The sequence below is a fragment of the Mustela lutreola genome, chromosome 4, assembly GCF_030435805.1.
Source record: "Mustela lutreola isolate mMusLut2 chromosome 4, mMusLut2.pri, whole genome shotgun sequence".
In the NCBI taxonomy this organism is placed as follows: Eukaryota; Metazoa; Chordata; class Mammalia; order Carnivora; family Mustelidae; genus Mustela; species Mustela lutreola.
Window position 1 is genome coordinate 10,797,016 of NC_081293.1, and position 25,960 is coordinate 10,822,975.

General features: G+C 41.0%; 1 long non-coding RNA gene across 1 annotated transcript in view; it reads right to left on the bottom strand.

Moving 5' to 3' along the window:
* Positions 1-3,494: 3,494 nt before the first annotated feature.
* Positions 3,495-25,960, bottom strand: part of LOC131830262 (uncharacterized) — a 96,537-nt gene continuing 74,071 nt past the window's right edge. Inside the window, exon 3 of the long non-coding RNA XR_009353087.1 lies at positions 3,495-3,603. This is a non-coding gene — a long non-coding RNA (uncharacterized LOC131830262). The remainder of the gene's footprint in view (positions 3,604-25,960) is intronic.

Here is a 25,960-nt window from a genome sequence, read left to right on the forward strand (position 1 = left end):
CCTGCTCCACGGGAAGCCTGCTTCTCCCTCTCCCGCTCCCCCTGCTTGTGTTCCCTCTCTCACTCTCTCTCTCTTTCACTCTCTGTCAAATGAATAAATATAACTTTTTTTTAAAAAAGCACTTATTGGAAAAAACCTGGACATTACACAGAGCATAGAGGAATACACAAAACCCACCGATGATTTAGGTCAAATTTAAGTAGATGTGGAAGAAGTGGCTGAGCAGGGACAGAAATGAAGCCAGTAAGGAAACTGACAGCTGGGCTGGGCCAGGCGATGAAGGGAAGGCATGAGGGTAATTCTGGGAAGAAAGAGTAATTCATTTGGCCTTATCATGGAAACTCGGGTCAAAGATATGTTGTTGAGATTTGAAAAGTATCAGGGACCTCATACTGATGGTTCAGAGAGAAAGACAGGGTAAATGGGTATTAATGATGGATACCACTCAGCACTAGTCCTAGCAGGCTGGAAAGTCTGTTTGGCCTGGAATAGCCTACTCGATCATGCAGTGATCAAATACCCCTGCCAGATCTTCGGGCCTACCCAAGCAGAAGAAAACAAGACTCCTGCCATCTCCAGAAAGAAAAGACCTCCACCCAACTCCTGATCAGTCAAGTCCCACCTGACTTTCAGCACTGGGGCAGGGCACAGGTGGTAGGCAGAATAAGGCCCTCTGCCAAAGAGGTCTCTGTTCTAATTCTGAGGACTTCTGAATACGTTAGCTATATCCTGAGAGGGACTTAGATGGGATTACATTGAAAATCTCAAAATGGAGAGATTATGCTGGTCTATCAGGGCAAGCCCAGTATCATCACAAGGTCCTTGTGAATGGAAAGAGGGAGACAGGAGCATGAAAATGGTGTATGACAATGGAAGAAAGAATTCAAAGAGATTTGAAGACACTACTATGTCAGCTTAGAAGATGGTGGAAGGGGACAGAAGCCAGGAATAAATACCAGCAGCTTCTAGAAGCTTGAAGAGACAGTGGACCAGATTCTTCCCTAGAGCTTCCAGGAAGGAGCCAACTCTCCTGATATCTTGACCTGAGCCCAAGGAGACCCAGGCTGAACCGAGAATTACAGTAAATTCATATTATTTTAAGCCAGTAAGTGTATGGCGATTTGTTACTGCAGTCATAAGAAACTAACACAGCATGTCTTTGTTTTAGACAGTTGTCTCCACATTACAGGACCTATCATGTCCATGGCTCCTGCCCAGAAGTTTCTGGCAATGCCCCACAGTCAGGTGACAACTGGAAACACCTGCACATTCTTAAATGCTCACTGCAGAGAAGGGCGTATCCAGCCCATGGAACACAGACTGCTCAGGGGACTGGCAAGCCTTTCCTTGCTGCTCCCAACCCCTCAAGCTGCCATCACACCTGCCTTTTCCTCTCAGTCCATGCCAATTCTTCAGACTAAAAGGCTCCTAAGATATCCAGAAGAAAGAAACTGGGGCTTGGTAGCCAACCAAGGTAGAAATGGTGGGTACAGGGAGAGAAAGACATTCGTCCATTTGATTCTCTTAAACACAGTTGCCTCCGCATAGACGTCTGCTTCTATGTATGAGCCCGACAAAGCACGAGACCACAGGAAGGGCAGCTGAGGTGGGAGCAGCTTCGTGCCCCCTAATGACTGGAGGAGGCAGTGAGGCTCCCTGAGTGACGGCAGGCGATCCCATCGGCTCCCACGCAGGGTGCACGGCTGCCTGACAGTCTCAGCATCCAGCAAGCAAAGGATTTTCATTCTGGGCATGGAGAAACCTGAAAGCAGCAGAGCAAGCTGGAATGTGCACTTTCACGATCTGCTGGGTGAAATGATGCCTTGTCCGTTTTCACTTTGGGCTTCCTCCCAGACCTGCATGTCAGACACCCACGCTGCTTCCGGTGGATTGCTGGCTTCCCCTGGAAAAAGGCTGCCCTGTGGACATCCCTCATTGGCTGATAGGCCAAATGCTAGAGCAGGGATGTGGAGACATTCCGGTGGCTTATCTCTATCTTCAGCGATTCCAAGAAAAGCGCTTCAGAGATCACACCATTATTTCCCATTCGCCTAAGAATGGTGCCTGTTTCCCCCTTAGAGAGAGGCTCTGTATAGATAGACAGCGGTTTCTGAAGGCCCATAAAGGGAAGAGAATTTCAAAGATATTTTTTCCTGTCTACAGCTAACATTTGCTGCGTGCTTCTTTGAATTATTCATTATTAAAATTATGCCATCAGCAAAAACCAAACCGTCTCCGTTAAGGGAAGTTTACCCACAGAAGTTTAGAAAGTGGAATATGGGTTAGGATCACTACTCCTGCTTTTAGCCTATTTTTTTTTTTCCTTAAAATCCAAACACCATAGTGTTCAATGCTACAGAAAAGCCAAAACTAATTGATTATATGTAGTCACTGATACATACTTTAATGCTCAAGAGTCAAAAGTTGTTATTAATTGTTACTTTTCTTAGCTGCGAGGAGTTTTCAGCTATGTTATGTTGTTAATCTTTCTCCAACAGGAAGGCCATCGCCCAAGACATGTGAACAAAAATTTTTAATGTCAGAAAAGCCTTATTCTTATGTTTCTAAAAAGAGTCATTGGTTACTCTAACAGGGTGTCTATAGCTCTCTCCGCCCTGCCCCCCCCACCCACAAACAGGGCAGACATCGTGGACTCATGCACTCGTGTGTGTGCACATACACACAGCTGAGTTTCTCTGGGCTTTTTCACCTTTCCTACTTTCAGCTCAGATTAGAATCATAGGTTAGGGTAAGATTAAAACAGAGAAAATCTCAGGGAATCTGGGTGGCTCAGTGAGTTAAGAACCTGACTTTTGATTTCGGCTCAGGTCATGGTCTCAAGGTCCTGGGATGGAGCTCCATGTCTGGCTCCAAGCTCAGCAAAGAGTCTGCTTGTGATTCTCTCTCTCTCTCTCCCTCTGCCTGCCCCCCACCAACCCTGCTGGCATGCACACTAACTAAAATCCATAAACAAATCTTTTACAAAAGAGAGAGAAAGAGAAAATCTATCTTCCTCCAGTTCTTCCTACATCCCAAGGACCTGGCCTTGGAGAAAGACAGTCTTTGTAAAAATGAATGAATGAATGAGTGAACAAATGAACAAGGTCCAGGTGTGGAAAACACAAGGTTATTTATGCAAGTTCCACGAGTCACAAGCTGTGTGACCTCGGGCAAACTGCTTAACCTCTCTGTGCCTGTTTTCTTATCTGTAAAATGTGTCTGTACTTACAGTACTCACCTCACAGGGTTGTTGTGAGAAGTGTATGTATGAATATAAGAAAAGCACCTTTTAACAGAAGAAGCAACACAGTAGATGAATGGATAGAAGATGCATAAGTCAGTTTTTAAAAATAAGTCATTGAGACAGTAGCAGGCTTCAGAGATCAATCAGCCACTCAACCAGGATTGATTTAGGACCTAGGAAAAGGCAGGCTCTGGGTCTGTTGCTATGGTTATGATCATAACCAGTCAAGCTGGGTTCTTACTCTCACACAGCCCGCAGTGTCGTCTCCTCAGAAAGCAAGCAGGCCCCATGGGATGGACACGCTCAAATCATTGCTCTCTCGATGTGGACCAGGCATGATACATGCTGTCGGCTGTTATCTGCGGGGAAAAAACACAAGAGTAATGAGATGATGGAGGCATTATGGTCTTCAAGGCTGACTGGCCTTAAAACACTCCAGCTGGGGCACCCGGGTGGCTCAGCCATTAAGCGTCTGCCTTCAGCTCAAGTCATGATCCCAGGGTCCTGGGATTGAGGCCCCCCTTGGGCTCCCTGCTCGAAGGGAAACCTGCTTCTACCTCTGCCTCTCCCCCGTTTGGGTTCCCTCTCTCATTGTGTCTCTTTCTGTCAAATAAATAAAATATTTAAAAAAAAAACCACTCCAACTGAAGGCATTATGGAGTAATTATAAACAACTTTAAATAGTCTATCAGTCTTTTTAAGTTTACCTTTTCCCTTAGAGCCGTCACTGTCCCTTGGTACCAGGATGAAAATTTGATCACAGTGCACCTGAAGTTAAGTGTTCATAGATAATATATCAACATCATTCCCACAAATCAGCACAAACGGTGCCTGATCCCAGGCCTAGTCTCAAGTCCTACCACTTCTAAAATGTGAAAGAACAGACAGACTTCAGGAGTTCCCCAGGTGTCAGGCTTAAACTGACTGGCCAATCCCTTTCTGTCATCTGTATTAAAAGCTGCTTCCGTCAACCCTCAGATCCATTCCTATAGGGCAGACCTTTTGGAACAAGGCAGGATGTGTGCAGCAAAGGCCCCATGACCTCCAAAGCCAGACTCTAGGAGCTGGTCTCATTTTAGCTGATTAGCATTCACCATGCAAAGAGCTTGTTTCTAACTTTTTTCACAGAACTCTCAGGATCAGTCCAGCAATGCAGATTCCAAAGGGAATGGTTCCTGGTAACAAGAGCACCTTGTATTTTCTGCAAAGCTTCGAGTCATGTCTGCAACAGTGAGGCGGCTGAATTTCAGGATGTGGCAAAAAAAAAAAAAAAGAAAGAAAGAAAAAGAAACCAACTTCGGGCACAGTTTCGTTTGTGTTTGCTGCATGGCCCCAGTCTCCCACTGACCCTGAAGCATATTTCCAAGAATTATCCCTCAGCTTCCCAATGTCTAATAATAAAAGGGCTAATTATTGTATAATTACTACTGTGCAGATAATTTCTTATTGAAATGCAATGGACCACAGCACCTGGGTGGCTGCGTCAGTTAAGCGTCTGACTCTTGGCTTTAGCTCGGGTCATGATCTCATGGGTCGTGAGATGGAGCTCCACATCTGGCTCTGCACCTCAGCAGGGAGTCTGCCTAAAGATTCTCTCCCTCTGCCCCTTCTCTTTTTCTCTAAAATAGATATGTCTTGAAAAAAAAGAAAGAAATGTAATGGACCCATCATTCACAACATGTGGATTCAATACATTTAAATAGGGCAAGATGATCCCCTGTAGGATTAGCTCACCTATCATCTAATTCTCACTTTTTTAATGAAAGGAGTAATTAAGATCATCTCTTAACAAGTTGAATGTTTTTAAGACAGTACTGTTGTCTACAACCACTATTCTGGGCATTAAATCTCCAGGACGTATTTTTCTGCCAGGTGCAAGTTTATACCTTTAAACATTTCTCTTATTCCCCTTTTATTATGAGCTCCCGGTAACCACCATTTTCCCTTATACAAGTTTGGGTTTTTCAGATTCCACCTATATGAAATCATATCTCATACAGTCTTCATATGCAGTGATTTCATACATATTTGTCTTTTTCTGTCCGAATTATCTCACTTCACATAATGTCCTCGAGATCCCTCCCTGTTGTAGCAAATCACAGGATTTTCTTTTTTCCTCATGACTGAATATTCTGCTTTATATACATATACCACACCATCTTTTTTTTTAAGATTTTGTTTATTTATTTGAGAGAGAGAATGAGAGAGAGCATGAGAAGAGGGAGGGTCAGAGGGAGAAGCAGGCTCCCTGCCAAGCTGGGAGTCTGATGTAGGACTCGATCCCAGGACTCCAGGATCATGACCTGAGCCGAAGGCAGTCGCTTAACCAACTGAGCCACCCAGGCGCCCACCACATCATCTTTACCCATTTATCTGTTGAGGAACACTTGGGTTGTTTCCGTATCTTGGCTATTGTGAATAATGCTGCAATAAACATGAGGACACAGGTGTCTTTGATATCCTGTTTTCATTTCCTTTGGATATACACTCAATAGAATCGCTAGAGCATACAGCAGTTCTATTTTTAATTTTCTGAGTTATCTCCACACTGTTTTCCACAGGGAAAACAATTTATATTCCCACCAACACTGTACAAGGGTTCCCTCTTCTATAATTACATACAATTTATATTTCCTAGTACAAGTGATCCTTGTCACAAGTCTGTTGAATCACGATCCCCATTCTGCGTGCAGAATACATTTTTAATTCACCATTATCCTCCATAATGAATAAATGGAGATTTATAGAAAGAAATTTGTCCAAAGTGTACAGTTGGGTCTGTCACCCCTGTGTATCAGCCTCTAAGACCACGTTCTAGATCAATCCACCTATGGTTAACAGGTTTCTACAGTGCCAGCTTTAAAACAAAAAACTCTTGGGGCACCTGGGTGGCTCAGTGGGTTAAGTGTCTACCTTCGGTTCAGGTCACAATCTCAGGGTCCTAGGACTGAGCCCCCCACTGGCTCCTTGCACAACCAGGTTTATGCTTCTCTTTCTGCCCTGCCCACCCTCATGATTACTCTCTCTCAAATAAATAAACCTTCAAAAAACAAATAAAACAAAAAACTCTTTATTGAGGTATATAATAAACTCCACACTCATAAGGAATACGTTATTAGTTTTGACGTATATACCCTCATAAAACCAATAAGACAATCAAAATAATGAATGTATCCACTAACTTCACTAAAGTTTCCTTCAACCCCTTTATAATCCTCCCTCATATTCTGCTCTATCTCCCACTCTCCACAACTTGTTGCTGCTGTCACTTTAGTTTGCATTTTCTAGAATTCTATATAAACGGAATCCTGCTATTTCTGTGGTCTGGTTTCCAACACAAGGCCTAAGTACTTGGGGATTCATCCATATTGTTGCAAGGATCAATAATTCATCACATTTATTGCTGAATCCTACTTCATTACATAGACATACCACACTTTGTTTCTCCATTTACCCATTAATGGGCATTGGGTTCTGTCCAGACTTGGTTGTTACAAATAAAGTTGCTATACGTATTTATGGGGACATCTCTTTTCATTTCTCTTGGGTAAATGCCTAGAAGCGAAGTGGTTGGATCATAAATATATGCTTCACTTTTGAAGAATCTACCAAACTATTTTCTGGAGTCCTGGCATGATTTCATAGTCTTTCCAGCAGCAAATCAGAGAATTCGTTACTCTACATCTTTTCCAACAGTTGCTATGATGGTCATTTTTAATTTCGGACATTCTAAAAGGTGTGATGGACTCTGTTGGTTTTAAATTGCATCGACTTTAGGGCACCCGGGTGGCTCCATTGGTTAAGCATCTGCCTTTGGCTCAGGTCATGACCCCAGGGTCTCAGACTTGAGCCCTGCATCAGGCTTCTTGTTCAGCAGGGAATAAATAAAACCTTTTATATAAGTAAAGAAATTGCATTTACCTCAATGATGATAATGTTGAGTATCTTTTCATACATTTATTTGCCATCCGTATATTTTCTTTAGTGAACTGTCTAAATCTTCACACAGTTTTTATTCAGTTGTTTTTTGTTACTGAGTTTTAGGAGTTTTAAAATTATACTCTGGACATAAATACTATGTCAGAATGATTTGCAAATGCTTTCTCTCCATAGCTCGTATTTTCGCTCTTACAAATATCCATCAAAGAGGAGCAGTTCTTAATTCTGACAAGATCTAATTTTTCTTTTATGGGTTGTGCTTTTGATGCCATTTTAAAGAAATCTTTGCCTGATCCAAAGTCGCAAGTGTTTTCTCCCAGAAAGTTTGCAGGTTTACGTTCACATGTAGGTCTAGGATCTGTTCAACTCATTTTGTCTTGTGTATGAGACAGGAATCTATATTAATTTTTTTTTAAATACAGAGGTCTAATGGTTCTAACATCATCCGTTAAAAAAAATTTCCTTCACTAAATTGCCTTTGTAGCTTTATCAAAAACGAACGGACCATCAACACGTGAGTTATTACTGGACCCTGTTCTCTTCTATTTTCTTTACTTCTTGTCTATCCCAATGCATTCCCCACTGCCCTGATTGCTGTGGCCTTAAATAAGCCTGCAATCCAGGTCCTGTAAGTCCTCCAACTTTGTTCTTCACAAAGTCCTTTTAATTATTCCACACTTCACATTTCCATATGAATTTGAGATCCACTTCTCAGTTTCTTTATTAAAAAAAAAAAAGCCTTATTGACATTTTTATTGGAATTGTATTGAATCAGTCTACTGATTTATACAACAACGACAAAAAAATCCCAGTAAACTTTCAATGGATATAGAATTCAAGGATGTTGGTTTTTCTATCAGTACTTTTAAGATCTTGTTCTATGGTCCCCTGATTTATATCAATTTCAACAAGAAATCTGCTATTTTTGTCTTTGTCCTGTTATAGGTAATAAGTATGTTAAGAGGTATTCTTCCACAGAATTTTAAAATACAAGTAAACACCATACAACATTTGTCTCCTATTCTATTTGCAAAGAATTGGGCTACCATCTCGTTTGGAGGACACCGGTACTATCTGCTCTATTGATGGGAATATAAATTGGTGCCATTTTCTTCTGTGTAATTTGATAGAATCTATCTCAAAGTGTCTGAACCTTTTTTACTTCTCTACCAACTTTTCCTCTAGAGATCTATTCAACAACTGTGTGAGTCTATAAAACCATTTATTACTTCATTGTCTAAAGTCAAAACTTCAAAATACAACTCATATATTTTTAAAATATGAGTTTATATATTAAGAAAATCTACTCAGGAAAACAAATGGACATAACATGGGAATTTTATTAGCAGAGAAATATGTATCAGTAAAGATACTTTTGAGCATAAATGGCAAGATACGTAAAAGGCTAGGAGAGAAAAGAAAGTTATTGGCTCCTATAATCCAAGAAAAAGGAAGGTAACTGAACAACCCAACTGTAGGAAAAGAATAACGAACAAGAAAATACACAAAAAGCTGAAGGGCTCTAGCCAAATTATAAGAAAGATGATCTCGGCAGAGCGGGACTATAAAGAACTCCCACTTTCTTCTTTACACATTTCTCTAGGGTTTCAATGTTTACCATATGAGTAAGAAAAAATTCCTATATTCCAAAATAAAACTTCAAAGAAGCCCAAAATCTTATCATCAGACTCTGGGTATGAATTTTTCATATTCGCAATGAAACATTATTGAAAATGTTTAATTTTTAATCACCTAAAGGAAAACATGGAAATGTTTTCTTTAAACACTTTTGGAGTCATATACTTCAACATACTAGCCTGATGAGTCGAAGCACTGCCCTCCTTTATACAAAATACTTAAAAGCATAGCTATTTGCCAAACAGCCTCTGGAGAATTTAAACACCAAATACCACTACCACCACCACCACCCCCTCCCCCACACCAGTGTCCTAAATGCTTCAGCAACACTTTATAGGCAAGAAGGAATACAAGCAACCCCCCCCCCAGGGCCCCTCCCAACCCAGGAAATTTTCTGTAGAACCCATGTGGATATGATGAGACCTCCCTGAGATCATGGTAGCACAAGACATGTAAGCAAAGAACACAAGCTCCAGCATGGCGGCATCCACAAAGATGTCCCATCCTCACCCAACAGGCGCCATCATGGCAGAAATGTGCCAGATTTTTACATTTTATTTATCTATTTTTAAAGATTTTATTTACTTATTTGACAGACAGAGATCACAAGTAGGCAGAGGAGCAGGCAGAGGGGTGGTGGGGGAAAGCAGGCTCCCTGGCGAGCAGAGAGCCCGATGCGGGGCTCGATCCCAGGACCCTGAGATCATGACCTGAGCCAAAGACAGAGGCTTAACCCATTGAGCCACCCAAGTGCCCCCCGAATTTTACATTTTAAATTATGCCACATGGGTAGAGGGAAACTGGCACAGAGCTTCTTTAAGCCATTCAATGGAGTATGTGAATAGCAGTCTCTATGCTTCCTAGGTCTTACTTGTTTCTGCTTTTTCATTTTTAATCTATACTTCAGATGTTCCCAGCATTCACCCTCTCTACCAGAGTCCACCAAAGGATTCTAATGCTATAGGGTTTGGGGAAAGAGGGAAGACTCTCCTCTCTCTCTATGTCCCACAAGAAGGACCTCAGTCAGAGTAACACTCCCTCTCTCCGACCTTCACTTTCCCTCCTTATAGGAGGACGAGGGGCTTCACTGATGGGTGGGGTTGGGATAAAGACGTGGGTCTTGTGGCTCTCTGCTTTCCCTTGGCATCTGCCTTCCTGCAGCGTGTAAGTGCTTTGGTCTCCCCTGGGCAAAGGTGTAAGCTTAGCGATAGAAACTCTGCCCATATGTCCAATCTATAGTCTTCCAGAATGGGCTGGACAAGGTGGTTAAGTCTGCCAACTTGGGGATTTGCAAGAGGAAGCACCAAAGCCACAGTTTTTCAACTGCTCTGAGAGTCACAGAGCTGACATTTTCCTCTAAATCTGTCTGATTTCTCAATTTCAAATTGATGCAGAATTCAAGTGAGTAACTTTTTACCCAGAAATCTCACTTCTGGAATTTACGTGGAGAAGTCACTTCTACAAGTAAGAAACAGCATATGCCAGTACCATGCTGTCTTGGTGATCACAGCTTTGTAATAAAGCTTGAAATCAGGTAACGTGATGCCCCCAGTTTTATTTTTGTTTTTCAACATTTCCTTAGCGATTCGGGGTCTCTTCTGATTCCATACAAATTTTTGGATTATTTGCTCCAGCTCTTTGAAGAATACCGGTGAAATTTTGATCAGAATGGCATTAAAAGTATAGATTGCTCTAGGCAGTATAGACATTTTAACAATGTTTATTCTTCCGATCCAAGAGCATGGAATGGTCTTCCATCTTTTTGTGTCTTCTTCAATTTCTTTCATGAGTGTTCAAAAAAAAAAATACCTCAAACAAACAAACAAACAAACAAACAAAAAAGAGTTGAGACAAGTATGCAGGCTTTTTTAAATCTGGTCAATGGCAAAAGGGCAAACCCCGGCACACTGTTTCACCATATTAATTTTTAAAGTCCAATTAAAGGTAACATCTACAACCTTTAAAAAAAAAAAAAGAAAGAAACAGCATATGCACAAGCTGTTCACTACTGTGTTATCTGAAATAGCAAAACAGTAGAAACAGTTCAAATGCCTATTCACCGAACACTGGTTGCATAAACTTAGGGTACCTTCACATAATATGAACCATTTAATAAAAGAGAAATATCTCTATAAAGTGACATAGAATAACTTCCAGGATTCATTATTAAATGAAAAAAGTGAGGTTCAAAGGAATTATTTAGCATAATATTTGAGTAAAAATTTTTTCATAAGAATATACACATGCATACACATTACAGATACACACATGTAAGTATGTATGTATTTTACTACATTTTTCAAACATAATGGTTGCCCAAAATCTAATAAAAAGTTATCTAGGGGGAGAGCAGGAATAGAGCTCTGGAAAGGATAAAGATAGCAAGGAAGCTTCTGCCTGTACCTTTCGTGCAATCTTTTTTTTATTAATTTTATTTTTTCAGTGTTCCAAGATTCATTGTTTATGCACCACACCCAGTGCTCATGTAGTCTTCACTTTTGAATCATGTACCTGTTTTTCTTTTTCAAAATCAATATTAAGCCAACAGAATGAAAAACTATAAAACTGAACATAAACAGACATACATTAATATAACTGTGTATCAAGTTGACAACACCACATAGAAAAGATAAGGAATTAATTCAATTTTTTACAGCACCATCCTTTGACTGCACACACTTAGGATATAGTCTATGAACAAAAAGAACTGCCCAAAGGTCTTGAACTTTACTTGGTGGTTTGTCATAGGCAGTGATATTAGCACAATAATCTTGAAACTACATGGCACCTGGGTGGCTCAGTTGGTTGGGCGGCTGCCTTCGGCTCAGGTCACAATCCCAGGGTCCTGGGATGGAGCCCCACATCTGGCTCCCTGCTCAGTGCGGAGTCTGCTTTTCCCTCTCCCTCTGCTGCTCTCCCTACTTGTGTTTCCTCTCTCTCTCTGTCAAATGGGTAAGAAAAATCTTTTTTTAAAAAAAATGTCAACTAAGAAATGTAAAAGAATAGATTCAGAAAATCACTGCTTTTCTACCACTGATGAAATAATTGATTCAGTCAGGCAAGGATCAAGTATGAATATTGAAATCCTTGAGTGAAGTCCATTGGGTAAAGAGTATTGAGGTCAGAATATTCACACAGTCACAAAGCAACACCCTACAGATGATGAACTCAACAGGGAATTTTTACGATGCAGTAATCTGGAGAGGAATACTAGAACTAAGTGATGGAATTTACTATTACTACCAATGGGACAAACTTCTGGCTTGTGCCTCTTGATGTGATGCAATAAGGAGGACACAACATCACTGCATGGAGTTCTTAGGAAGAATGTCTAATTCTGTTTGATCATAAGGAAACTCATAGACCAATCCAGATTACAGAACATTCTACCAGACGACCTGGTCAGGACTTCCTAAGTATCCAACTCATGGACACTAGGAGAGTGTTCTAGATTAAATGAAACTGTGGAGACATAATAAATAAATACAATACACAGGGGAGATCAGCTGTAAAGGACATTATTGAGCAACTAGAAATACGGATGTTGTATTAGGCAATATTTTTGTATGTATCTTGAATTTTTGGCTATCATCATTGTATTGTGGTCATACAAAAAAGTGGTCTTATTCACATTAGAATATTTTTACAAATGGGGGGAAAGGGATGCCACTTATTATCTCCCTAAAACTCTGATGTACAGTGCCTAAAGAGATAAAACCAATTTATTTTAAACTAGCCCAAAACTCCTGTCACCTTTGAACCTGTTGAAGAATTGTCGACATTCCCAATTAGCATCATTTCATTTCTCTTATTTTTATTTCTGTCTTACTTTCCCTTTGGGACAGGGAAGAAGTCCTCTTTCATACCCTCCATGGCCTCTAAAACCACATCTTACTAGCTCACACACACTCAAAATTCTTACTGTGATTAGTTAAATTTGTGTATTTTCTGAAGTTATTTGCCAGCACTAATTATGCCACATAACCATGGTACCCCCTAATAGGTTAGGGCATCATAAACACCTCCCATTCATGAGGTCCTAAGATTAAGTCTTAATTCATTCATTCAAAAATATCTACGTAATATCAATTAGGTACCAAGTACTGTGCTAGGGTCCTGGGAAAATACAGACAAACAAGACACAAACTCTGTTCTCAACATAGTGGGAAAGGCAGATAGGTCATCACAACACAAAATGATATATGCCACAACAAATACAGATAAGAGGCACAGTGATAGGTCTATCATTGAAGGGGGGGTGGTTCCATTTTGGAAAGAATTATACTTAAAATGACCATCATCTGTTGGGTACTAGGAGAACCACAGGACATATTCTGTGAAATCAAAGCTGTCTTGAAATATCTAAGATAGGGTTATACTACTTCCTGGGGCTATGCCACACCTGGCTAGAGCCAAGACTTCAAAAAATAAGGCAACCTGTAGCTCTGCTTATCCTATAAAACATCCAGATCCTTCTCACTCCTGATTTGCAGAAAGTTTGTCAAGGGTCTGCAATGCAGATGTGGAAATCCATTGGTTCTCCAAAGATGCTGTGTACAACAGCCATGATGAAAGCACCCTCACTGCACAAAAGGGGCACTGTTTTATCATCTTTCATCACAATAATTGCACAGTGCACAGGCTTGTTATTTAGAACCGGGCACCACCACGAAAAACATGTTGTTGGAAAACACCTGCGTTGGCAAAGCAAAAATGTGCTGACCCAATTATTTTCTCCATTTCTAATTCTGGATGGGATATTAAGAGTCACTGAAAAGAACACATTGGCAAGAAATGGAGATAATTCTGCTTGGAGGTGGGGGTGGGAGGAATTTCCCACAGAGCTCTATTGGACAACACTTGGAAGTGTCATCTAATTATACTTTTCCACACACCCCCCCCTTCCCCCATGAAAACTGCCAGGCATGAAAACATGTCATCTAGAGCCTTTCACCCACCGATTTCTCCCTCGCATCCAATTTGAAATTTTTAAAAATTCCAATCTCGAGTTCTTTGAAGGATAATGACGGGAAAGACACTCTGCCAAACATGTAGGTTGGGATACAACGCACTATGACTGGAACAGATGGCTCAAGCAGAAGCCACCAATTCAATGTGACAGCCCACGATTAAACTGCTCCCTTTAAGTCTTTGGCAGTTTCATGGTCCAATCCTTATTAGCTTCTCCAGAAACACAGAGCCTTGGGTCTAAAGAAACACAACAAGGCACTTTTCAAAATAAACTGTGGACTTGAACAGTATTGAACTTAGAAGGGACAGGGTCATCGACCCTACTTGTTCCCAAACTAGTAGCACGCTGGAGCTTTGAAGGATCTCTGGACCTTTCAAATATACAGAAATGCAGGATTATCAACTGCCCCGCACAGATCACTTACTCATTTTGTCATTTTTTCCAGGTTTTCTCTGGAGTTTTTTTTTTTTTTAACATGGAAAAATCAGTACAGATACATTTCAAGTATGCTTTTTATCACTCCACAGTTTCTCTCTCAAGACAATTATCTTGAAGATGGTATGTTCCCTTCCCATATGTATTTTTTCCATTTTTAGTATAAATGTGTGTGTCCCTAAACAACATATTGTATAGTAAGGTTTTAAAAAAATATATACATAAATATAGTACTGTATATATTCTGTAACTGGGATTTTTCACTGAACATTTTATTCTAAATTTAACCAGGGTACATAAAGATATATTTCATTTATTTTCACTGAAGGAGTCATTGTATTTTTGATGTAGCTTTTTTTTTTCAAAGATTTTTTTTATTTATTTATCAGAGAGAGAGAGAGCATGAACACAGGCAGACGGAATGGCAGGCAGAGGCAGAGGGAGAAGCAGACTCCCTGCCGAGCAAGGAGCCTGATATGGGACTCGATCCCAGGACGCTGGGATCATGACCCGAGCCAAAGGCAGCTGCTTAACCAACTGAGCCACCCAGGCGTCCCTGATGTAGCTTTTTTGAGCTGTATTTTTATCTTCATGTCTTTTGAGGCTGTCTTTGAATCAAGAATTTTAATTTACATTTGTTGTGAATGCTGGTATAACTTATTTCTATAATCTTATTTTGTGTTTTTTACCTTGGTTTTTCTTTGCTACTTTTTTTGGTCTTCTATGGAGTTCTATCTCTATATACTGGTTTAGAAATCATGCTTTCCATTTTTATTCTCTTTATAGTTACTCTTACAATTTTCCATAAACATTTAGACAGATCTAAAGTTAATAAGTATCTGAGGGATGGCTGGGTGGTTCAGTCAGTCAAGCTTCTGCCTTCAGCTCAGATCATGATCCTAGGGTCCTGGGATCAAGTCCTGCATTGGGCTCCTTGCTCAGTGGGGAGCCTCTGCCTGCTTCTCCCTCTGCCTGCTTGTGCACCTCTCTCTCTCTCTCTCTCAGACAAATGAATAAATTTTTTAAAAATTTAAATAAGTATCTGAATCCTGCTCACATTAATACAAGGCTGGAGTACTTTGATTCCTAACTTCCAAGCCTCTTTTTTTTTAATGTTTGTTACCACAGCCTGCTCTTGGATTCACTTGATTTTAAAACTCCCATTAACTGGTCCTTTCTACGCCAACTTATATTTAGAATTGCCAACATTCTTACCCATTTCCCCATCAAGTGTTTCTTGTTTCTTTCTCTTTCCTTCTCTGTTGTGCCTTAGCAAGATGGAAACATCCATCAGGAATCCCTTTTTACAGGGTCAGCAAGAGACAAACTTTCTCAGGCTTTGTATGTTTATGTCTGTCTTTTTTTCATCATATCTCCTGAATGGTTTGGGTATAAAATTCTAGGTTGAGCTTCATTTCCTGCATTAGGAAGCCCTCATTCTGTGGTCTCCTGGCATCTTATTTCTGATAAGAACCCTACCAGCACAGTTTATGGTCACTCCTTGTAGATAATCTATACATTATCTCTGGTAGCATCTAGGATTTCTATTAGATATTAACATTTTTCCAGTTCTCTGTGTATGACTTCTGCATGTGTGTTTTCTTTTCCTACTGGAGACTCCATGTGCTCCTTCAGTCTTGGCTTTATTTCTTCTAATTTCTCTTTCCTATTTTCCTTTTTCTCTCTGTGCTACATCTTAGATAATTTTCTCAGATCTTTCTCCCAGGTAAGTCAATCTCTTCTGGTGTGTCCAATCTATATTTAGATTTTTTATTTGGGGGGATTTTTTTTTCCATGGCTATACTTTATTTTCTATCATTTCTATTCAGTTTCTTTTCAATTTTGTCTATTCATTTATCATACTATCCTGTGCTGGCCTTATGTTTTCTAGCTCTTCTTTTATCTTTTTGGAAATCTTATTGTGTTACTATCCTTAGTTGTTTTTTTTTTTTTTAATTTATTTTCAGTGTTCCAGCATTCGTTGTTTATGTACCACACCCAGTGCTCCATGCAATATGTGCCCTCCATAATACCCACCACCAGGCTCACCCAACCTCCCAACCCTCTCACCTCCAAAACCCTCAGTTTGTTTCTCAGGGTCACAGTCTCTCAGTTTGTCTCTCCCTCCAGTTTCCCCCAACTCCCTTCTCCTCTCCATCTCTCAATGTCCTCCATGTTATTCCTTATGCTCCACAAGTAAGTGAAACCATATGATAATTGACTCTCTCTGCTTGATTTATTTCACTTAGCATCATCTCTTCCAGTCCTGTCCATATTGTTGCAAAAGCTGGGTATTCATCCTTTCTGATGGTGGCACAATACTCCATAGTATATATGGACCACATCTTCTTTTTCCATTCATCTGTAGAAGGGCACCTTCGTTCTTTCCACAGTTTGGCAACAGTGGTCATTGCTGCTATGAACATTGGGGTACAGATGACCCTTCTTTTCACTACATCTGTATCTTTGGGGTAAATACCCAGTAGTGCAATTGCAGGGTCATAGGGCATCTCTATTTTTAGTTTCTTAAGGGATCTCCACACTGTTTTCCAAAGTGGCTGCACCAACTTGTATTCGTACCAACAGTGTAAGAGGGTTCCCTTTCTCCACATCCTCTCCAACTCATATTATTTACTGTCTTGTTAGTTCTTATGATGTCAGTTCTGCAGGGTGATAATTCTCCTTCATAGTGTTTTCTCATGTGAGCTTTCAATTTTTTACATGGGGAGCTTATCTTTAAGTGACATCATTTTCCATGGGAGTCCTAATGTCTGAGCAGTGTCCATGTTCTCACAGAAGATTCTTTTCTATCACCCGAAGCTCTGCTTTCTTGGTCCTTCCCCCAGGCAGGTGAATGGAATTTCTCATACCGCATTTCATGGCGCCCAGCATTGCACAGACTGCTCTCCTGCATGACACTGAGATTTTGTCTTCTATCCTCTAGTTTGTATTAAGACATCAAGCCCCCAGTTAGGAGTTTTTAAAAAATTGATTCCTGGGAGCACCTGGGTGGCTCTTTCAGTTGAGCATCCAACTCTTGATTTCAGCTCAGGTCATGGTCTCAGGGTCATGGGATCAAGCTCCGCATCGGGCTCCACACTCAGTGGGGTGTCTGCTGGGGATTCTCTCCCTCTGCCCCTCCCTGCTCCACACTGTGCACACTCTCTCCTTTTCTCTCTCTCAAATAAATTAATTTTAAAAAATGAATCCTGAGCTCCATTCTAGACCTTGTGAACCCAAAGTCTGAATGTGGGTCCCAGGAATCTATCATGTTCCCTGGTTTTGCTACCCTAGTTATTGGCAAAGACTAGATGAGAATCTGGATTTCCTAAAAGAATGTTAATGTCAGAAGCATTAACTGGGGAGCAATTTAGTACTTTCAAGAAACTTTCTCTCTCCATGAACAGAAGAGTGACGTACAGCTTAACAGTCTACCTGTTAGAAGTAATCGGCAGCAAGCACACACTATGTGTCATCACTTTCCTAGGTGACACCCTTCCATACAAAGGGTTTCCAGGGTGCCCGGGTGGCTCAGTTGGTTAAGCAGCTGCCTTCGGCTCGGGTCATGATTCCAGGGTCCTGGGATCGAGCCCCACATCGGGCTCCCTGCTCAGCAGATAGCCTGCTTCTCTCTCTCCTCCTCTCCCTGCCGCTCTGCTTACTTGTGCTCTCTCTCTAGCTCTCTGTTAAATAAACAAATAAAATATTTTAAAAAAAAGGAGTCTCTAATCCAACCACTCCATTTTTTTCAAGAATACTAGAATCCTCTAAATTATCACCTGCCAGAGTCCATTTGACAAAAAAAGGAAACTTGTTTCCTAAAAGACCTACATGAAAAAATTAGAGATCTTTACTCTCTCCTTTTGTCTTAGTCTAGGCATCCAGAGTAGCTTTCTGGTGAGTTCCCTACTTTTAATTTTTATATCCCATCCACAGGTTTAATTATAGTTTTGTCTTCTATAACAAGCTTTATTTCCATGGTTTCATATAAATACCAGACTAAAACCGACATAAGAAATAATTTAATTTTTAGTGAGACAAATGAAGTGACCTCTTGTAACCTGTAAATTAAAAAATTTAAAAATGAAAATTTTAAAAATAAATAAATAAATACAGCCCCCACCCCGCCCCGAATGCAAAGATTCTCTTCCATTTCGAAAACATTTTTATGATGCAGCCTAAGTTTCCAGGAGCATTTAAAGTCAATCAGATTTTGCCCCATGGTCCTCTTCCTCTTCATCTCTTTCCACTCCTCGACTTTGGCTGCGGCCACACTCAATGACCTGCACATCCCTGAGCATATCCCTGTTTAATGCTTTGAGCATTTTCCTAAAGTGGCTCTTGGGCAGAGTGCTTTGACTCTCCACCATCTCATCCCATGTCTCCCACCACCACCACTTCCAACCCCACATAAACACTTCATTCTCTTCCTTATCCTTCAAATACCCAAATATCTACAAATGCCCATCTCTTCTACTTACAATTATCTACAAATATATGTCTGTTCTAGCATTTTTCATATGTTACCATAATTAACTCATTTATCCTCAATAGAGTATAATAATCTCCTTGAGGGTAAGGGCCATGCTTTATTTAACTTTCATGTGCTACTCGGGAAATGAAATGTTTAAGTAGCCACTACATAGCCAAGCCTTGCTGGGCAATGGGGACACAATGTGAGGACCCTGGCTTCCTGCCCGTGGGGCAGGTAGTTGGGGAGAAAGACAATGGGATGACCACATAAACAAGTGTACAAATACTCATTGTGAAAAGCTTAAACACAGAACATACAAAGTATACCATAAAGGGATCTGGTTTGGTCTAGAAGGCTTCCCACAGGGGAAAAAGAAACATTTGAGTTAAAGGAGGAATTGAGAGAAGCTGGGTATATTTGGGTGCTCCAGAGAAACAGAACCAACTGGCAAATACATTTTAATCTATAAAGTTATACATAAATTTATGTATCTTTCTTTAGATCTATAGACATAGACAGAAAAATTTATTATAAGGAATTAGCTCAGGCAGTTATGGAGACAGAGAAGTCCCCAGATCTGCAGTTGACGAGCTGGGGGACTGGGAGAACCGATGGCCTAAGTTCAAGTCCAGTACAAAGGCAGAAAAAGATCAATGTCCCAGCAAGAAGACAGTCAGAGAGAGTAAATTCTACCTTATTCAGACTTCTTTTCTATTTAGCCCTTCAATGCATTGGAGGACATTCGCCCACATTGGGGAAGACACTCCTACTTTACTCTGTCTACTGATTGAAGTGCTAATCTCATCCAGGAACACCCTCCCAGACACACTTAGAATAATGTCTAACCAGATAGTTAGACACCCAGTCACATTGATACAAATAGTCAACCATCACACCAGGCAAAAAGAGAGGGAATAGTGTTCCAAGGAAAGAGTAATCTACTTGAAAGCCTCAAGGAAAAAGCATTCAAGAAGACTGGAAGCCAGTGAGACTGGAGACCCAGAGTGAGAGGCTGAGGAACCACAGATGAGGCAAAGGCAGGTCTAGCAGGGGTTTGGGGATCTAGAGAAAGTCACGGGGGGATGTGCATTAACATGCATTCCAGAACTTAGCATGGTGCCTAAGAAATAACGTCTCAATAAATGTTTACAAAAGAATTAATAATCCATGAACAAACACAAAATCGACCTTGAGTTCAAAGCTATGCAAGGCTGAATTATTATCTGTTTGAGAAAAATCAATTCTCAAAAACAAATACAGAAACATATTCATACACTCATTCAACAAACATCTGTAAGGTCGCTGCCTTAGACAAGGGATGCAGGGTACTATGGAGAGCGATCAGAATCTCAACAGTGCCACAGAGACATTTTTCTGAAATGCAGCAATCTTTTTCATTTTATTTCACTCATTTTTTTTCAGTTAATTTCAAGCAACTGTAACTTAATAGTTTTTTTAATAAAAAGCAAATATACTATAATCCAATTTTTCCTAAGCCATTTTTGTCCATCTGCCACTCTGTGTATACATATGTTCAAATATTAATATAAGTTAGTTATCTCTAGGTGGCAAGATTTTTGATGATTTGTCATCTTGCATCTTATAGTTTTTTCTGTATAGTCTGGTGCAGCGGGCCGTGTGCATGCTGAGCAACATCATAGCCATCGTCGAGGCCTGGGCCTGCCTCGACCACAAGTTTGACCTGATGTACACCAAACGGACCTTTGTGCACATGGGTGAGGGCATGGAGGAAGGAGAGTTCTCAGAGGCCCGGGAGGACCTGGCCACTCTGGAGAAGGATTATGAAGAAGTGGGAACAGAGTCTATGGTCGGCGAAGATGAAAGTGAGGCGTTCTATGGGGTCCTGGCCCCTGCAATGCCCGGCCTCTCTATCTGGTTTTGTATTTCTCGTTCCACTGTTTCCCTAATCCCCTACCAATACAGTCAGTGTTGCAAGTGGAAAAAAAAAAAAAAAAAAGAGTCTGGTATTTAAAATGTAATGAGTTCATATCATTTTTATAATAATAAATTCATATTTCTAAGCTACTTAAGAAAAGCACTAATTTTGACCATATCTAATGTAGCTATATAAACTTATGCCTCTCATAGAAATTAAGAAGTTTAAATTCAGATAGGCTAGACAACTAATACAAAGTTCCAGAGTTAAAAGAGCTAAGGGCTCCTGGGTGGCTCATTCGTTAAGCATCTGCCTTCAGCTCAGGTCATGATCCCAGACCTGGGATCCAGCCCTGCATCGGGCTCCCTGCTCAGTGGGGAGTCTGCTTCTCCCTCTCCCACACCCCTTGCTTCTGTTCCCTCTCACACTGTGTCTTTCTCTGTCAAATAAATAAAATCTTAAAAAAAAAAAAAAAGAACTAAGATAGTCCTTGTAAGAAATTTTTTGCATGTTCTAAAAAGTAGAACTCTAAAAATTTGCCATTGAAGAACAGAAAGTAACCTCCCTTCTCCTCCCACAATCCCGTTACAGAGGAGAGTATCAAACACAGGAACAGACATACCTCTGGGCAACTGCCACATTCTTGGGCTCTGTCTAGGGAACACGATCTGACCGGTGTCACATCTGAACACCTAGTCATATCCCCATATTTTACAGGAAGGCCCCTACCCCGTATGGGGACGAATAGGTCAACTTCTAACTAATGGTCACAATCTGCTTCTTTACCAAAGAATATAAAGGGCATGGCTTCAAACGAACAGCATGGGAAGAAGGGGCAAGGAGTGATATAGAACATGCTTCCAATGTTCTACCCCAGATTCTGTCATGCTGTAGATAAAAGAAAATCCCCATACATAAAACGTCTCTAGTCCACTTCTATTTTTGTTTTTAAAAAGTTATTTTTTTTCCTGCAAGAACAGCCATGCCAAAAGATTTGTTCATCTAACAAACACCTGCTAGGTACCTAAAGGAACCCAGAAACCCTGTGGAGCATGGAGGAATGAAAGATAAAGAGGGCATTATCCCTACTCAAAAAACTAACAGTTAGATGCCAAGTTTTCTATTGAAAATACTGCTATTTCTACCCGATTGATTAAAGATTGGAAAATTCTAGAAGCCCTTGCAACTATCCTCTTAAGGTCATTAATGTGGAAAAGGGACTTTGCCCTTTAAAAAAAAAATAGGAGGTAAATGCCTGGTGTGAGAAAGGTTACAAGAGAACTATGACAATTTATGATAGAAGTACAAGAGACACATTCAAGATAATCTTCTCTGGCAAGCACATTAGTCACTGGGCAGAAAGGAGCATACGGTCTTTGGACTGAGATAGACTTTTTGGATCACCGTTTATGGCATGTGGGGAGTATATTTGCCAAACTGTTCTTCCTCGAGTCTCTTAATATCTTTCAGTGGATTCAGATAACCACTCTGCTTTAGCCATTAAGCTGGAATAAAATGCACCCCAGTCTGCTGGTGGTAAGACACTAACTCACTGAAACTCGAGAGATATGGTATGTTTGACAGTGACAGCTACCCACCTAGGAATAATTGTCAACTCCACTAAAAAAGATAAAAGAAAAATCACAACAAAATGGGTCGTAGAGAACCTTTCAGACCAAGTGTGTCCACCCAGACCTAAATCTCATAGCTGGAAATGTGGATGGCCCCACAAATTCAGTTGTTTCTACACCCGGTAGACACTTTTAATGCCTTCACCTGTACAGACCCATCAATGTGAGTTCGTCTCCCTGCTCTATGAACCTCTCCAATACACCTTATGAAACCAAAGTGTCTTAAAGAGGGGGAAGTAATCCATAGAGGCACTGAGGCACGATTAAAATTTGAACCCCACAAAACTATTCTTTAAAACCTTCACAGGGGCACCTGGGTGGCTCAGTGGGCTAAGCCTCTGCCTTCAGCTCAGCTCATGGTCTCTGGGTCCTGGGATCAAGCCCCACATCGGGCTCTCTGCTCAGGGGGAGACTGCTTTCCCCTCTCTCTCTGCCTGCCTCTCTGTCTACTTGTGATCTCTCTCTGTGAAATTAATAAATAAAATCTTTAAAACCTTCACAGAAAGTTGATTCATTTATATAAAACTTGTCTCAAGCTGCTCTTTCTCAACACCCTTGTTTTATTAGAAGAATTAGAACTTGTTAAGGTGGTTAGAATAATCAGCTTTCCACAAACACACCCTGAGGATTTGAGAGAATAACCATTCTAACATCCCTGTGAATGTTTATTCATAGTTTATGGTAATTTTATAACGTGAATAGTCAACACAGTAAGAAAATATTCTTTATCATGTCAAAACTATAATCCCTGATGGTTTCACATACAAAAAGAGAATCAGCTTCTCTTGATGAAAACTTGAAAACAGTGTAATTTCTCTTTCAGATATAGTAAAAGAATAATCATTGTTGCATGTCCCTGTTTCAACTCTTTTTATAAAATAATAAACCTTACAGTTGAAAGAAAAGCACTTGGTTGACTTGGGGGAATCTTATTTTGGACATAGAGGGTATTTTCACTGGGTTTTCCAAGCAGAATTGGCAACTTAACTTTGCAAGGACACCCCCACCCCGTCTCCAATCACAAGGCTCTTCTGTCAGTAACTGCCTCCCCACCAAGGCTTAGAACCACGGGACACCTTTGGCTCCCCTGCAGCTGGAGATAAAGCAGAGGGCCCACACAGGCTTCTGTTCTCAAGAGAGAAGTCCAGTCACTCTTCCTCCCAAAGTGTGGCTTTTCACAGGTTCAACTGTTTTCTTGGAAATTTCTGGAATTCTCAGGAAAGAAAGATGGCCAGACTTTTTCCTGAATGACGTGGTAAGAAACCGCACTTTTGTTACCTAGCCTCCCTCCAAAGGCCCAGAGGAAAAGTGGACTCAGACTCATTTCCTAATGAAGGATTTGACCTACAAAATATCAAGCAGAGGAGAACTCAGGGGATGTTTAGAACAGGGCTTCAGAACTCTTCTTCCGGGAAGTCCAACAGAGGGAAAAAAAGAACAAGGCCCATTACCTAAAAAAAAGGGGGGGCAGAGAGGAATTAACCACCTAAAGGAAAAACTTAGGGACACTGAACTGATATCCAGTTCTTCTAAGGGAAGAACCTGGCTTAAAACCGCTCAGTCATCCAGCCGTTCATTCATTCCTTCACAGTCCTGCCTGCAAAGAGTTTAGTCCAGGAGGAGCGCCAGGCCTGTGCACGCATGTGTTCCATACAAGGCACGCCCCACAGCAGACCGAGGAGCCCAAAGTTAGGGGAGACTGACTATCGCAACCTACCGAGGAGGCCACTCGTGAACTAGGGTTTGAAAGAGGGGAAAGGTTCACTCGGAGGAGAAGTGAGGGAGTGGGATTTCGTGGAGTGGAAGGAGTGGTCCAGCCAAGCCACAGGGCCGGAAACAGGAACAGCGGGCAGATGGACTGGTGGCCCAGCAGGGCAAGGAGGCAGCTCGGAGCCCGCTGGCTGGTGATGTCAGAGAACTCTGAGCAAATCGCCAAACTCGGAACTCTGCCTCTCTGCCTGTAGATTAACATCAACCAGAGGCTTAGAGAATAAAAAACCAACCCCTGGGTCCCTCTCCAAGCCGATTACATCAGAATCTCCACGTGTGGGATCTGGCATCAGGATTTCTAAACGCATCCTAATGGATTCCAATACAGAACGCATTATAAAAAGAGTGGATTTTTTTAAAACCCGGCTCCGTGGGTTGTCGTGTGGATTCCGTAGTAAATATGCAGTGCCTGGAGAGTGTTAAGAGAGACGGGGGAGACGGAGGGGTTGAGGATGGAAAGGAGACGGAAGGGACAGCGGAGCTCGGCCATCCGCACGGCGAGGTCCGCCTCGGGCGCGGCGCTGCTCGTGGCTCTTCGTGTGTCTAACCCAGACCGTCCGGCTCTGGGGACCAGGCCCTTTCATACCTGTCTACTGTCAGACAGTGAAAGGCCTGGATTCAGAGAGTAAGGCTTTAGGCCCTATTGTGTGTATCGACGAGTCTCATTATTAGGGAGTTATGTGATTAGAATCGTATTATTTAAAGTCATTCTGAATACAGCCGAGACAATAGGTTGAAAGACGAAGCAAGGAGATAATGCTACTCCATATACATAAGGCAGACTGAAAGGGCCTACAGAGGGAGAAAAACTGCTCTTAGAAACCCAGAGTGAGAAAGAAAAAAAAAAAGTACAATAGGCTGCTAGATTTTCTCATTCTACCTGCAAGACTTCATTAAGACTTCAATGTGTGCTGATCCACAAGTCAGTCCATTTCCACATCAACCACCTTCCACTTCTTGTGCAATTTCAGGCCTCCACATTATCATCATCTGAAACATGGTTAATCGTGTCTCCAGAAAAGTCTGAATAATACTACACTTAGCATACTTCCATCATTTTCAGGAATTTTGTCTATTCAAAGGTTTTTTTTTTTTTTTTTTTTTTAATGCTCTTATATTACCATAATCTGTTGAGGGAGTTTGATTTAAATGGTTTTGTCTATGACACTTTCTCTCTTTTTTAATCTTATTGCAATTCCAGTATAGTTAAGATGCAGTGTTTTATTACCTTTAGGTATACAATATAGTGATTGATTCTATGGTAGTTTCTTTAATGGGCAATACATTTTTTTTCCTAAGTAGGCTCGATGTCCAGGACAGAGCCCAGTGCAGGGCTTGAACTCACAATCCTGAGATCAAGACCTAAGCTGAGATCAAGAGTTGGAAGCTTAGGGGTGCCTGAGTGACTCCGTTGGTTAAACATCTGCCTTTGACTCAGGTCATGCTCCTGGGGTTCTGGGATGGAGTCCCACATCAGGCTCCCTGCTCAGTGGGGAGCCTACTTCTGCCTCTGTCTGCTGCTTCCCTTGCTTGTGCTCTCTGAAAAAAATCTTAAAAAAAAAAAAAAGTTAAAAATTTTTTAAATTTTAAATTTAAAAAAAAAAAAAAGACTGAAGACATTCCATTGTAGGTATATAACAAGTTTTTCATTTTTGTGGCTCAAAAATGGACATAGTGGCAACCTCATCTGGTTCAGTCTATTACATTACTATATTAGCAGGATACCATTCAGAGTTTTCAATAATTTAGACTGACTTCTCTTATTCTTCCTTGCATGTGGCATGTACTGTCAGGACCTTGGTAGCAGTACCTGAGACCCTGGGTCATGGGGACAGGAGTGTAGTCCTACAGTAAGAGTAGAATAGAGTCAGGGTCAGCCTCAGTTTCCCAGTTTGGACTTCTGAATTGATTATGCTTCCTGTGTCTTTATAATCCCCAAGAGCAAACTATCTCCTTCACT